This window comes from Syngnathoides biaculeatus, chromosome 18 (genome assembly GCF_019802595.1).
Source record: "Syngnathoides biaculeatus isolate LvHL_M chromosome 18, ASM1980259v1, whole genome shotgun sequence".
NCBI classification, from domain to species: domain Eukaryota; kingdom Metazoa; phylum Chordata; class Actinopteri; order Syngnathiformes; family Syngnathidae; genus Syngnathoides; species Syngnathoides biaculeatus.
Genome location: NC_084657.1, coordinates 7,501,056 through 7,516,730, shown reverse-complemented (window position 1 = coordinate 7,516,730; position 15,675 = coordinate 7,501,056). Strand labels below are relative to the sequence as shown.

Here is a 15,675-nt window from a genome sequence, read left to right as displayed (position 1 = left end):
AAATCAGGACAAACAGTCTTCAAAGTCTGGCGGCTGCTTCGGTAAAGTTGACACACAGAAATCAAGGCATACATTTGGAATATATTTTCAGAGTTGGTGAAATATCAAAGCAGACATTTTATCTTTAGGGAAAAAAAATAAATAAATGGAATTTTATGGGTTGCAGCACTCTCAAATGCCAGTGGGTGGCACCTTGTGTGCACTTTTTAATATGAAACAAATAGTTCATTGCGTATTTGTCGATCTGTTGAGCTGTCTCATGTTAGTCTCCTAAAGAAAGAATCCAACTTCTGGCTGCTCCTAGTTCAAACGAAGAAAATGTCCACTACAAAACCGAATGGGACTTGTGCATGAATATGAAGATCATTTTTTTCGGTGAAATGGACAGTGACAGGAGACAAAGGGGGACTGAAATTTAAGAGTGCGTTTGAACATGTCTATGATATTAACCTGTAAGAAGGGGAGAAGCTAAGGTGTTGTCAAACTAGTTGAAAAAAGTTTTTGAGAAGGTGCATTCAAACAAATTCTGGACGATGCAAAATACTAAGAGAGGGTCAGTACATGTAAACATTAATACTCACTTGTACATCTCACACCAAATACAGTATATGACGCATCTCAGATCTTCTGCTATTCCCCTGCTTTGAGAGCACACTGTTACCAGGGAATGAAAGTAAGATGTGCACTGCAGGAAACTTAATGCCGACCACTCGAAACGTTATTTTTAGAACAGTGTAGGCCATGAGCCAAAACAATCGGGCCATTGTATTTTGAGAGAGTAATTTATTCTGTGTGTGGATTTACCAGTCTTATCAGAACCCCGAGGTGGCCTGAAAAAGGCCTCATGAAATGTAACTGAACAATACTTGGTCAAAATATAAATACATGTGCAAAGTATGCCTGCTAATTTGTGATATTTGTGTCTGTGGCACAAGTGTGCTTGAGGTAGTTAAAAAAAACAAAGGAAGATAAAGTGGCTCTTTTGTCAGCATGTCTCCTGAGTGCAGAAATATGGTACAGCTGTCTTTATATACGTTGAACTGCTAAAAATAACATTGCTGCAGTTACTTCAAATGTTTCTTCAAGTCTCTTTTTTTATAGCACTGTAAGTGTGATGTACATTTTTTTTCTATTCTATAAACTTGCAAAGGCTGAGACGGTGAAGCAAGTGGTTAGAGCAGTGTCCTCTCAGTTCTGAGGACTGAGGTTCGAATCCTGGCCCGCCTGTGTGGAATTTGCAGGGCCTCAGCAGGTTAGGCCCATCAGGCCGGACAACCGCTGACCGAGGGATTGCTGGGATTGAACCGTGCTGCATAATAATGATAATAATCATAAAAATAATAATAATATCCAGCGGCATGATGGATTAGCTGGTAAAGCATTGTCCTCACAGTTCTGAGATCCTGTGTTCAATCCCGGACCTGCCTGTGTGGAGTTTGCGTGTTCTCCCTGTGCCTGCGTAGGTGTTCTCCGGGTACTCCGGTTTCCTCCCACATCCCAAAAACATGCAGCGTTAATTGGACACGCTAAATTGCCCCTAGGTGTGACTGTGAGTGTGGCTGTTTGTCTCCATATGCCCTGCGATTGGCTGGCAACCAGTTCAGGGTGTACCGCGCCTCCTGCCCATTGACAGGTGGGATAGGCTCAAGTACACCCCTAAACCTTTGTGAGGATTAGTGGCTAAGAAAATGGATGGATGGATAATAACAATAATAATTAAAAAATAATAATAATAGCTGTATACATAGTATGAATGATCCAACACTATAGACCTTGACGACAAGGAATACAAAAGTCCAAAAGTCTATTTTCACACTTTCACACTTCGAAATACTCTTAATATCGAGATTAATCAGTGATAAGGGATGGCAATTAGCCGGAAGAATCGGATCTTTACCTGGTTTTAGTAACAACATAATTGAAGCTGTATTCGTGTGACTACTAATTTTACCTTTATCGTTTATCTCCTTCATTGTTGTACAAAACAAGAGGGGCAAGTTTTGGCCGAAAATGTTGAATGAATTCAACAGGGATTCTGTCAGGGCCAGGGGCCCATTCTAATTGCATGTTTTGTATCGTATTATATAATTTTGTGATGGTAAAAGAAGGATCAAGGCTGTCTTTATCTTGTACATCTAACTGAGGAACGTTAAGATCCTTAATAAAAGTTTCTATTACTTGTTGATTTGAGTTGTTCAAAGATGCATATAAGATCCAATATATATATTTTTTTAATTCTAGTAGTGACTGTGTACAGTTGCTGTTTGTATCTTGAATAGCTGGAATTAATGTGCTGAAGTTGATTCACAAGGAATTTTCTGAATTTATTATTGTGCTCAAAGTTAATGTACCTCAACTGTTATTGTAGGAAAATTTTGAAGCTTTTTTTTTAATTATATCGATCGGAATGCTTGCATACTCCTCTGTGAGGCGGTAGATTTTTTTTTCCTCAATTCCATTTTCAGCTTTTTGTTCTTTTTTTCTTATGGGATGAATATGATATTATTCCACCTCTCAAAACAACTTTTCCAGCTTCCCACAACAGAGCTGGAGATAAAATTAGAGAGTTATTGAATTTCAGAAAGTCATATATTCCTTCCTCACAAAAGAATCAAAATCTGGTTCCTTCAATTGGGATGTGTTGAAACGCCATGTTGGTGGGGGTCCCAAATTTGATTCTATTTTGGATGATTTTGGAAGTAATCCTTTGAGCAGCTGAATTGTTTGAAAGAAATCTATTCTTGAGAAAGACAGGTGAACTGCCAAGATAAAAAACGTGTCTTCTCTTTTTAGCCTTTTTTAGGTTGTTCAGCCTACATACATCAACGACACCAAAGTCGTCCATATAGTGTTTTAATGTATTAGAGCACTGAAGCTGATTGCTATTTTTAAGATTCAAACGAATTATTATTGGATTTAATTCTGGATTAAAATATCCCCCCATCATAATTATTAAGTTGTCTGATAAGTTTAACAAGTGTAAAAAAAGTATGTGAAAGAAATCCTCTTTATTTGGGGCTTATACATTGAAAATTTTTAAAGGTTTGTTGAATATTGTGGCCTGTACCATTATATATCGGCCTTCTGGAGCAACAACTGTAATATTGTAAAAAAACATCTTTTATGGACTAATATTGAGACTTCTCTTTTCTACAGTAATAAAAAGCTGAAAAAACAGTAAAGTTTGAATCAACGAGGCACTTTTCTTCTGATTTAGTAAGGTGTGCTTCTTGTAATAGGAGTAAATCAGTTTTAAATTTGGCGATATAATCCATTCATTATAGTAATTCTCTTTGCCCGTGATCGAATGCCATTGAACATTAAAAGACACGAAAGTCAAGTGTGATATAAACTCGGTGTATGCATTATAACCTTTATTGCTAAATTTAAAAGCGAGGTGTGTTGACTGTCCTGAGTTGATGAAGGGAACTGACTTTTGTGAAATTCCGGCAGTTAGGCATGTTTAAAAAAAATCTGATGCAAACAGGACTTACTGACATGAAATTTAAAATCACCTAAAATAATGACTTGGCTATTGAAGTGTAATTTCCCCTTGAGTCTGGCAAGCAAATGGAGGAAGCACTCCCAGATAAAGTTTGGGCTAATTGTTTTATTAAGAGGTGTCACAGCTGCGAGGAACCCGTCTGGTCGTCTGTTATCTTCACCGAACCTGCCAAAAAAGTAAAAAAAAAAACCCTGTTCCTAAAATACTGCCCCGGGGCGTGGACAAGCGGATCCACTCTCCCCTGTCCTGCCTGGGAGCTTTCCTCCTCCACCTTACCTATGTCACATACTCCTATTTTCCTGGAGGTCTGTGGGCCTTGCATACTTGGGTTCAAAACACAAATGAGTGCAGATTTGGAACCAGAACCCCTGGTGATAACCCCAGGTGGTCATCTGTGAGGTGGCTGAGTGTTAAAGCACCAAATGGCCATATAATTCCTTTGAAGTAGACCTGGGAATTCCTTTGAAGTAGACTTACTCAGGGAGTTTGTCCTTTTTACTTTCTAAGCTCAGACCTTAATTCTCCTCACTCAGGTTTTATCTTATATGATACCAAAATACATTACATATTTATCTAATGCCAAAATACATTATATTTGAAGAGTTCAAAACAAATCATATCAAAACAAAGATTTAAAATCTCCAACCATTTTAAAATTCTCAATCAGCAGAAAAAGGGAAAAACAAAAATAGCAGAACCACATCTCTCTATGAGTCAGTGTATGCTATCGACAAGAAAACAGGAAAAGAGCAAAGAAAAGCACTGTGTGGGAAAGCCTGGAAGCCAACTATAATTAAGGGGGAAAAAACAGCCAATACAATTCCTAAATAAAGTCAAACTTGTGTGCTTCAGATCACCGTATAACAAAATTGTACAATACAAAACTTACCTATATGATATTAAAAATTGTTGCCTCTCGTACAAGGGTATCGCAATTCAAATTGGAAGGGAATGTGAATAAGGAATACATTTAATTGTAGACGAGGGTTTCTTGGTGGACTGATTCAAAGAAGAGGGCCACTAAACAGTTGTCAGGGGCAACAAACAACCACATATTAGTATAGGCACATAAGGCTTTTTTTCAAGAAGCATGTACATCTCGGGGAAAAAAATGGCAGCAAAAAAATAACATGGTTGAACAAGGCTGTGTGCAATAAAAAATAAGTAGTGTAAACATAATTTTGTCCTAGGACAATAATAAAAAAAGAAGCAACGCACTTTTGTTTTTTTTTCAGCTCCAGCAAACAACAAAAAAAGAAAAGACAAGTGTTTTTCACCCAGTCATGGAAAACTCTTCTTCCCTTCAAATAAATGTTTTTCCAGAAAGATTTTCCCATAGCATCCTGATAAATAGCATATCTTTGGTTCATCATCATCATTGATCTGAAAGTTACAGAGAAAGAGTAGTGCGTACACTGACCATGACACAAACAAGGCAAATTATTATGGAGCCTAGCCAATCTGACTTTTGGCCAGAGCCACAATACAACTCAAACTGATCAACCAATCACAGGGCACGTTGAGACGGACCACCTTTCACATTCACATTGAACAATTTACAATTTGAGTCTTAAATCAACAAAGAACATTTTATTTAGACAATGAGTACAAGACTACTTCTGAAAGCTAAAGGGAAATGCATGCAAAATTTGTGTTGCAAAATGTTTGTTTTGATGGATTTGAAAAAAATATAACTGTCATCATGGGAAAAATGATTGAATGAACTCAATCCTTTGAGTAATCAACTGGAGAATTAATTCCAATGAGGTTTATCCCTGCAAGAGAAATTCTATCCTGAATCAAATAATCATTGTTACAGTATACATTTAAATGTAAAAGATAGAAAACCTTTACTGAATGAATAGGTCATTGTCAAAATGGATATATGAAATAAGTGAAATTTGATTTCCTTGTTTGTCATTATTAAGCATTTACACAGGATACAGTATGTAAAGGTAGCAACTGCTCGTAACCCCTATCCATTCATAGGCCTGCCCAAAGGATAGCAAAAAAGGTCACCAAACAAGATGGCTTATGGGTCAAAATCAGATTTTGTCGAGGAGACCACTTCCATCAACAAACACTAGACAACTACAAGGTAGAGCCCATTGCCAGCATTGACTCATGTCCACTACAGTGGTGGTCTCCACACGATGGTCAGTGGTGGTCTGCACACAGTGGTACCCACAGCTGCACAGGCAGCTGATCTTCAGTAGGTAGAGTGGGTTGTTCAGTGACTGAAGGGTCACTGGTTCAAACTTTGGCTATGCTTGTCTGCTTGTTGAAGTGTCCTTGGATGAGGCACTGAACTATACTATATACTACTTTGCTCCCAGTGGGCCTGGCAGAACCTTGCATGTCAGCACTCCAATATTGGTGTATGAAAATATGTTTTATAGGGTGAATGCGAGGCATCAAAGAGTGTTTTGGGCACCATGATCGTGTAGATAATGTGCAATATAAGGCCAGTCCATTTACCATTTACCACAGTATGGTGGCGTGGCTTGCACAAAAGCACCTGTCCACTCCTGCCACAGCAGTCCCCTTTTGAAATACCTTTTTTTTAGGGGGGGTTGGGAGAGGCACATTGTACAAAATAAGATGTCAGTTTTGTTTTCTGAAAATGTCAACCATTTGGTTTGCCTGAGCACCTGGTTAAAACCAATGTATAATATGAACACTGTTTAGAGCAGGGGTGCTCAATGTGTCGATCGCGATCGAACAGTAAATCACCAAGGCAGTTTTGGTCGATTGTGTGACGGCGTGCCAAAAAAAAAAAAAAGACGTCAGCCTATCATTCCTCTCATCACTTGATTCAGGTGTGGCAGATACATCAATCGCATGTACATAAAGGTGTGTTCTCGCAAGCTGGCCTCCTATTTACGGTCTCTCTTTTGCTTTCATGTCATGGCGATCCGTGCATAACCCCCCACATCCCCTCTCCCCATCGCTAGATCATGAGAGGCTGGCTACTTGAAAAGTAGATCTTGGGGTAAAAAAGTCTGGGCACTCTTGGTTTAGAGCAACGAGTTTGTGAAAAAGGACTATTTTGTCTTATGAGACAATTTTGAGATTTACTTTTTATGCCCTCTTGACTAATTATTATAAATGCTGCTTTTGTGTGAAATGATTGATTTACCGGACAAGCTGTTGACATTTGCTTTGAACAAATAGCTAATATTATTTTGTGCTGGTTTGCTATTTAAATGGGCGGAATATTGTGGATACTGTCAAACGCAATGGGGCCCTTTGTTAGTATAATGATGAGGCACTTTAATTACTGGTAGTTTAAGCTGTGTACTGTGTGTAGATGGTACGTTACAAAATAATATAAATTGAGTTGTGAAAGAAATGTGAAAAGCTCTTGTTCAACATTTCAACACCATACACTTTATCTAAAGATAATAGTTGATAGTATATTTACATTTATAGATTCTATCTGGAAATTGAATTGCTTTTACTCAGCGCAAGGGAAATTGATCATATTATTAATCACATAGTTGACATATGATTAACTCAATTAACTCTTAATCACTTGAAAGCACTATAAAACACAACTGAGATTATGTAATTGCAGAAATTTGCACACCCACGTAACATGATATAGCTGTGTTCAGCCTGTACCAATCATATTGAAACTCGTGTTAAATGCAGCCCTAATGGGGGATTAAGCCTGTGCAATCTGTAGGCTGATCCCAAGCCCGGATAAATGAAGAGGGTTGAGTAGGAAGGGCATCTGGCATAAAACTATGCCAAAGAAATATGAGCATTCATCTAAAGAATACCATACCGGATCGGTCGTGCCCTGGGTTAACAACACCTGCCCCGAGCACCATTACCCTGCAGGGTGTCGGTGGAAATTTAGCTACTGTGGGTCGAAGACAAAGAAGAAGAGGAGAGCGGATTTGTTGGCAAAAGAAGAAGAGGAATGCACAAAGCCTACAAATGAGTGTTGGGACTTTGAATGTTGGGACTATGACAGGAAAAGCTCAGTCGTTGGTTGACATGATGACAAGGAGAAAGGTTGATATATTGTGCATCCAAGAGAGCAAGTGGAAAGGCATTAAGGCTATAAGTTTAGGAGCAGGGTTTAAACTATTTTACAAGTTTACAGTGGTAGGTGAGAGTGCAGCTCGACAGGGTAAGATGATGGTGTGTAGGATGACTCTGGTGTTGGGTAGGAAGATTTAGAAGACAAAGGTAGAGGAGTGAACCATGTGGTGGAAGCTGAGAAAGGAAGAATTTTGTGCGGCCTTTTGGAAAGTGGTAAGACAGGCACTTGATGGACAGGAGGAGCTCCCACAAGACTGGACTACTACAACCAAGGTGATCAGAGAGACAGGCAGGAGACTACTTGGTCTGCCTTCTGGTAGGAAAGGGGAGAAGGAGACTTGGTGGTGGAACCCCAAAATACAGAAAGTCATGCTAGGAAAGAGATTAGCGAAGCAGAAGTGTGACACTGAGTGGACTGAGGAGAGGCGAAAGGAATACATTGAGATGCGACGGGGGGCAAAGGTAGAGGTGGAGAAGGCTAAACAAGAGGCATATGATGACATGCACACCAAGTTGGACACAAAAGAAGGAGAAAAAGATCTCTACAGGTTGGTCAGAGAGAGGCATAGAGATAGAATGTGCAGCAGGTAAGGGTGAATAAGGAAAGATGCGGAAATGTGTTGACTGGTGCCAGTAGTGTGCTAAATAGAGAGAACGAATACTTTGTGAAGTTGATTAATGAAGAAAATGAGAGAAGGAATAGTAGAAGAGTGGCAACGATTAGTAAGGGGGAAGTTACAAAGGTACTAAAGATGATGCAAAATGGAAAGGCATTTGGTTGTGATGACCTACCTGTGCCGGTATGGAAGAGATTAGGAGAGGTGGCTGTGGAGTTTTTGACGAACTTATTCAACAGAATACTAGCGGGCAAGAAGGGGGCTGAAGAATGGAGGAAAAGATTTGCAGAGCTGTGGGAACTATCGTGGAGTTCATGAGCCACACAATGAAGTTCTGGGAAATAGTAGTGAAAGCAAAAAAGTATAAGCAGCATGTCAAGATCGTCTTTGCTCTACGTTGCCCAGACTGTGTTGCGAACTAAAGCAGCACATAAAACATAAAACACATTGATGGGCTGCGTAAGTACTGTAACATTTGTAATTATGAGTGTATGTCTTTGAGAGTGGGGGCAGGGGGGGGGCGGGGAAGGTAAACTAGGAAAAAGAGAGTGTGGCGGAGCAACAGTCGTTGTCCGAAAAAGTCCCAGAAAGTACTGCGTGCTGCCTAAAAGAAGTCAGTGGCTTCTTCTTGTCATTTTTTACAGTAATCATTTATGTGAATTGTGCCATTGGATGTAACAACCAGTCATCGCTCACTCATGAATCACATTGCAAAATGCCACAAACTTTTATTAGCTGTATATTATACTTTCAATTTGCATTGGATTATTTTTATTTGCACGCAATGCAGAATATCTGCGAAGAGACTGCATCAGCGGTGCACAATTGCGCACGAGCGGAGTTTAGAGGGAACATTGGCTGATGTCTTTTTTTTTTTGGGCACGCCGTCATTGGCTGACGTCTTTTTTTTAGCACGTCGTTCCGCGATCGACCAAGACTGCCTCGTGATTAACCTTCGATGCATTGAGCACCCCTGCTATATAGAGTGTACACAGATCTGTGGGATTGACATTATGAGCTACATGGTTGAGTCTTTTTGACAGTGTAATAAATTATAGATTTGTATAGAATTATACAGTGTAGCAGAATAATCAGTTGGGTAACCTACACAGTGCTGCAAGGGCAAGGCGAATACTGTGGTTAAAGCCCAAGTGTCATCCCTATAAACATTCTAAAATCGATATTGTAATGAAAAATACGTATAACATAATTTACTTCTATGTCTATATGAAAAAATAAATGTGAATGGAGAGCGTATCATCCATGCGCAGAGTTGCATAAGTGTCATTCTACAAAATCCAAGTGGTTGCCATATTGGCTGCATACTCCGTCCGTTACGTCACCCGGACGTTTGCCAATGAAAACACACGGTCCACCCTAACTATGGGAGACAAAGGCGCCCCTTCTGACATGGAAGGTCTTTTCAAAAAGGAGAACACCACACAACCGAGTGAAGATACCGGGGCAATATTACACGAATGTTTCGAGCCTTTGGGGCAATATTACACTATTGTTTCGAGCCATATTCAGATGATATGCGATCACGGCCAAACCGAATCCCCGTCCAATCCACTTCCGCAGCGGAGATGAGCCATCGCGGATGAGCCGGCCGGTGTGGCTGATGACAGAGCTGAGCCGTCCTGCTTTAGGGGGGTGTTCACTGACACTGCAGGACTGAGCAACACATTCGAGCCAGGACGCTTTATGCGCGTACGAGGTTGAGTGAGGCATTCTCGGCTGGGTTCTTGAGAGCCGCTCCCTTCCCCAAAGCCCGACACGCAGCCTTCGCAGAAGCAGTGACCGTTTTTCAGTGCCGTGGTGGCATATATATGCTTTTAGGGGGATGTTCAAAGCCGCCGCAGTACTTGTTGAACACCATCAAGCTGGGGCACATTACTGCCTACCTGTTATTTGGAACCCACGAAGCTCTCGTCCTCTGCACGCGTTGAATCAATTTCTCACAAAGAACCTGGTCTCTTGCAAACTTATGAAGGCTAGAATCATTCTCCCGAGTGTTCAAGCAATGTCCAGCAATGCGATGAGCCGGCATTTTGGCGAACACGAAGGAACAACGAGCTACCTTCCCGGAGGTAAAACTAATGGAAACAAACGAGTCCACCTGGGGGCGCTGCTGTCCTTTACGCCACTTCCTGCTTCTTCTCAAAAACAAATCCCTTGAGAGGATTTTCATGGCAGGAGTTACAAAAAGTTGTGTACGTCAAAATCATGTTTTATGGTGAAAAAAGGCATGGGCCCATATTGGTTGATGTTTCTTCATTAATAACATACTAAAAATCATCCATTTCATGACAGGAGCCCTTTAAAATGTGTTATATGCATGACCTTAACGGGTTTCTCAACCCAAACTATGATCAATCTATTTACAGTACCTCTATCAGGCTCTCTTCGAGTCAATCGTTTTCTACCAAGTTAGTTGTCAATGTGGAAAGAACAGAAGCTGCTGCAGAAATGCAGTAAGAGCCAAGGAAGTAGAGTATGCCATTGTCATTGAACAGGAAAAACAAAGAAAAGCTTGATTAGTTGCAACTTGCATTAGAAAGGCTCAAAACAGAAAAGGATGTAAAATCTGCTTGAGCTAGACTAATGACTAATAATGACTTATGAACAAGTAATAAAGAGTGAGAGCAGTGTTTTCTATAGAATTAGCGAGAGCAGCTCAATGGTTTCTTTTCACATCCATGGGTCTCACAACAATGTGGTGTCTACCTCACCGTCACAATCTGACGTCCTTTACTTAACAAAAGCAGTATAGGAGCATATTGCCATGAACAGACTGGCAATGCAAGAGCCTTTCACATTCACAGATGACCCATTACAATTTATCGAATGAAAGGCTTCATTTGTTGTACTTATTCCAAAAAAAAAAAAAAACATCTGCCTTGTTGACAAACTATACTGTTTAATGAAATATGCTGGAAGTCCAGTTCGAAAAGACACTTGATAGCATCATCTATCGAAATGACAGTAATGCATTTTGTATATTGCAAGTGTAATGATGAAGCACTTTAATTACTGGTAGTTTAAAGGTCAAGTGTCGTCAAACGGGTGATTTTTGGTGTATTATTAATGAAAAACCCACAGCCAATATGGTCCCATGTGTTTTTTCATCACAAAACACTCGGGAGAATGGAATTATCCTTCATAAGTTTGAAAGAGACCCTGTTCGTTGTGAAAAATGGATTGCATGGGTGCAGAGGACGAGAGCTTCGTGGGTTTCAAATAACAGCTAGGTGTGTATACAGCTCCAAAAAAAAAAAAAAATACTTTGGGGCGGACCACGTAATCGGTCTCTCTCATAAAGTAGCAAAAGATCCGTGGAAGAAATGTGTTGATATGCGCGTCGCCCAGCCAAAAATGTCTCGCTAGTGTTCATCGCGTACTGCGGCCACTTTGAACATACCCCTAAAAGCAACATAGCTTGGCTCCACCTCCTCCTTATATGCCACCACTGGCGCCAAAACTCAGCCACACTGGCTGAGGCACCGCGTTCGGCGGTCACAGCTTCTGGAAGGCTGCGCGTCGGGCTTTGCGATGAAGGCGGCTCTGAAGAACCCAGCCGAGAATGCGTTACTCTGTCGTGTGCGCGCATAAAGAGACCCGGCTCGACTGCGAGCATCCCCCTAAAGCAGCACCACTCGGCTCTGTCATAAGCCACATTGCCGGCTGCGATAACCCGCGATGGCTCATCTCCACCACGAGAGTGGATCGGACAGGATGAGGTTTGGCCGTGATCGGACATCATCTGAATATGGCTCGAAACAATCGTGTAATATTGCCCTGAGGGCTCGAAACAAAAGTGTAATATTGCCCCAGTATCTTCACTTGGTTGTGTGGTGTTGTCCTTTTTGAAAAGAGCTTCGGTGTCAGAAGGGGCGTCGGAAAAATGCGAATATCTCTGTTGTTCGGCTTCCATAGTAGCAGGCACTGCGCGTTTTCAACGGCGGAGGTGACGATGACGTCAAGGACAGATGACGCGACTAATATGGCGACCACTTGGATGTCGAGGGACCTTCAATTGCACAACTTTGTGCATGGATGATGCGCTCTCAGCTCACTTATTTTTTTCGTAAAGACATTGAAGTGAATACTCTTATATGTATTTTTCATTACAATATCTATTTTAGAATGTTTATAGGGATGTCAGTCCCACTTTAAGCTGTGTACTGTGTCTAGATGGTATTTTACAAAACAATATAAGCTCAGTTCAGCTGGTAAAGCGTTGGGCTCACAGTTCTCAGGTCCCGGGTTCAATCCCGGACCCGCCTGTGTGGAGTTTTATGTTCTCCCCATGCCTGCGTGGGATTCCTCCGGGCACTCCGGTTTCCTCCCACATCCCAAAAACATGCAACATTAATTGGACACTCTACATTGCCCCTAAACGTGATTGTGAGTGCGGCTGTTTGTCTGAATGTGCCCTGCGATTGGCTGGCAATAAGTTCAGGGTCTACCCTGCCTCCTGCCCGTTGACAGCTGGGATAGGCTCCAGCACTCCCCGCGACCCTCGTGAGGATAAGCTGCGGAGAAAATGGATGAATTGATGGATGGGTTTGAAATTTTCATCGTAGGTGCATGTCCACTGTGAGAGAGATAAAAAAAGAAAAATCCAGAAATCACAATCTATGATTTTTTAATGACTTATTTGTGTGATACAGCTGGAAATACGTATTTGAACACCTAAGAAAAACAATGTTAATACTTGGTTATTCGCCTTTGTTTGCAATTACAGAGGTCAAACGTTTTCTTTAGTTGTTCAACCAGGTTTGCACACACTGTCATGCTCCTGGATTCCAGCCAGGGCTGGGCGTGGCCAGCTAATCTGAAGGTGCACACCTGCGCCTCATGACCTTTGATTAAGACCCAGTACATATAGGACCCGGGGGACGACTATTACTCTGCTAGATCGTTGCCTCTCATGCCTCGTTCCCGCACTACCGTACTCCTGACGTCTACCTCCCGTGTACCGACCAACGCCTGTCTCCCGACCTTCCCCGTAAGCCTGCCGTTACTGATCTTGCTGCTTGTTTGGACTGACTCCCTGGTAACCGACATTGGAACGAATAAAGGCTTATTCCGCACTGCTTACCTCTCACCTGAGTCGTGCATTTGGGTCCACCCCCGAGTCTCGTCCGTGACACACACTCCAGAAGGGATTTTGGCCCATTCCTCCACACAGATCTTCTCGAGATCAGACAGGTTGCTGAGCTGTCGCTGAGAAACACAGAGTTTCAGCTCCCTCCAAAGATTTTCTATTGGGTGTAGGTCAGCAGACTTGCTAGGCCACGACAAAACCCTGATATGCTTCTTACGGAGCCACTCCTTGATTTTCCTGGCTGTGTACTTCGGGTCATTGTCATGTTGAAAGACCGAGCCACGACTCATCTTCAATGCTCTGACAGAGGGAAAAAGGTTGTTCCCCAAAATCTCGCAATACATGGCTGCGGTCATCCTCTCATGAATACAGTGCAGTTGTCCTGTCCCATGTGTGGAAAAACACTCCGAAAGCATGATATATATATATATATATATATATATATATATATATATATAGTTAAGAGTTGCTGGTTCTATTTTTTTGTTTATTCTTAAATCTCTTATGTGTCTCAATAATCATTGTGAACCTTCAGTTTGAAAGAGCATCTTTTTAACCGGGGATGCTGTCATTTTTCTTTGAGCCCTGGCTTCTCCAGAACTTATCTCTTCCACAACACAAATTAAACTTCTCTGTGCTGCCAGCACACTGTATATCATAACCCTCACCTGTCACTTCTGGATTTGAAATTATTCATCGAATATGAAATGCAGTAATAAAGTCAAAATGTTTCATTTTATCTGTGTTCTTGGGCCAATTACACTTCACATCACCTGCACGTCTGTACCTTCCCAGTTTATATGTACAACAAAAGGCAAATCACATTTGTCAACGTCAACAGTGGAGGAAGGTGTCAGGTGTGTTATGTGATGGAAGATTCTCTGCTTGCATGTAGGGCAAAGTTATAAAACATTGGTGAAGCCAGCCATGATGTCGTGTTAGTGTAGGTGTGGGCAAACGTTTTGGCTCAGGCATGTTTCAAATTTGACAGGCGGGTCAAGTCACAAGCAGATGACTACATATGAAATATAAACAACAACAAAAAAAAGGAATTGTAGTCTGAATGCTTAGATCTACTTATAATGGGCACTGTGTTGCTTTGTTGATCACTTTTTTTTTTTTTTTTTTTGCCAGTTGCGTCAAAGTCCGGTTTTAGTTTTGTTGTGGCAATTCTCCGTACAGCAGCTGCCAAGGCAGGAATAGCACTTATCCATTCCTAAAAAAAGAAAAAAAAAGCATTAGGTTAACTGTACCCATTACTTGGTAATGCATGGCACACGAATTACATCAACATGAACCAATACTCTTGAAGATTAGTGTGAAAGGAGCATCTTAATGCAGGATTGACATGACAACACAGTACAGTAAGTACCTAAACATAAGCACACTATTCCCAGTACACTTGTCTAAAAATTCTTAACTGACAGATAGATGGATGGATGGCAATTGTGCTCCATGAAGGCAACTTTGTGTGTGCGTGCATTTATGAAAAGGTGAATGTACGTGGCAGTTTGATATCGGGAGCACATAAACACACACCATTGCTCCCAACACTGTAATTTTGATGTGAAGAGCAAGAAAAAGTGACAAGATTACGCCACTATTTAACAAAGTTCTGGCTGATTGAAGGCTGGGAGAAGTATTTACTGAGATGATGTCAAACATGCAGCATGTGAAACCAGCTCATAGTTTGGACTACAATGAAGTTGAAAGTCAATTCAATTATTATTCAGTTATGAATTTTGTATTGCTAATATCACTATGCTTTTATTATGAAAACTAGCTATTTTGAAATCATTGCAATGTGAACAATGATTTCCATCTCCCCAACAACCATTTTACATTACAAAAAAAGCATTATTTTTGTGCTATGTTATATAAAAATATTACAGTATTAGTATTATTAATAATAAGTCAGAATAGTCCCAAAAATCATGGTGGAGCTTGAAACACAGGACAACAGAATGCGAGAAAGGAGGCTGTGAGAACTCACATCAAATCTTTTGCATTTCTTGGAAATATCTCCCATCAGACTTGAGCATTGCAAAAATACATAGAATGTTTTATGAATAAACTCATGCAGATAACTTGAACTTGCACAACTTTTCAAAACAATGGACAAACTCAACTGGACATCATTTTTTGTGATTATTGGGTTTATTGAGCTTTAAAGTTGTATAGGGTATCCGTCCATAAATTGTCTTAGCCGCTTATCCTCAGAGGGTCGTGGGAGTGCTGGAGCCTATCGCAGTGGTCAATGGGCAGGAGTCAGGAACCTGAACTGGTTGCCAGCCAATTACAGGGCACATAGAGACAACAGGAGGTGGGACTGCATCAAGGTTCCACGCTGAGCCCCTTCCTGTTTGTGATCGCAATGGATAGGCTGACAG

The 15,675-nt window shown here is 41.0% G+C and overlaps 1 protein-coding gene across 3 annotated transcripts in view; it reads left to right on the top strand.

The window, feature by feature from the left end:
• The window catches only part of opcml (opioid binding protein/cell adhesion molecule-like), a 158,729-nt gene that overhangs the window by 43,255 nt on the left and 99,799 nt on the right, over window positions 1-15,675 (top strand). The gene's annotated exons all lie outside the window — the stretch shown is intronic.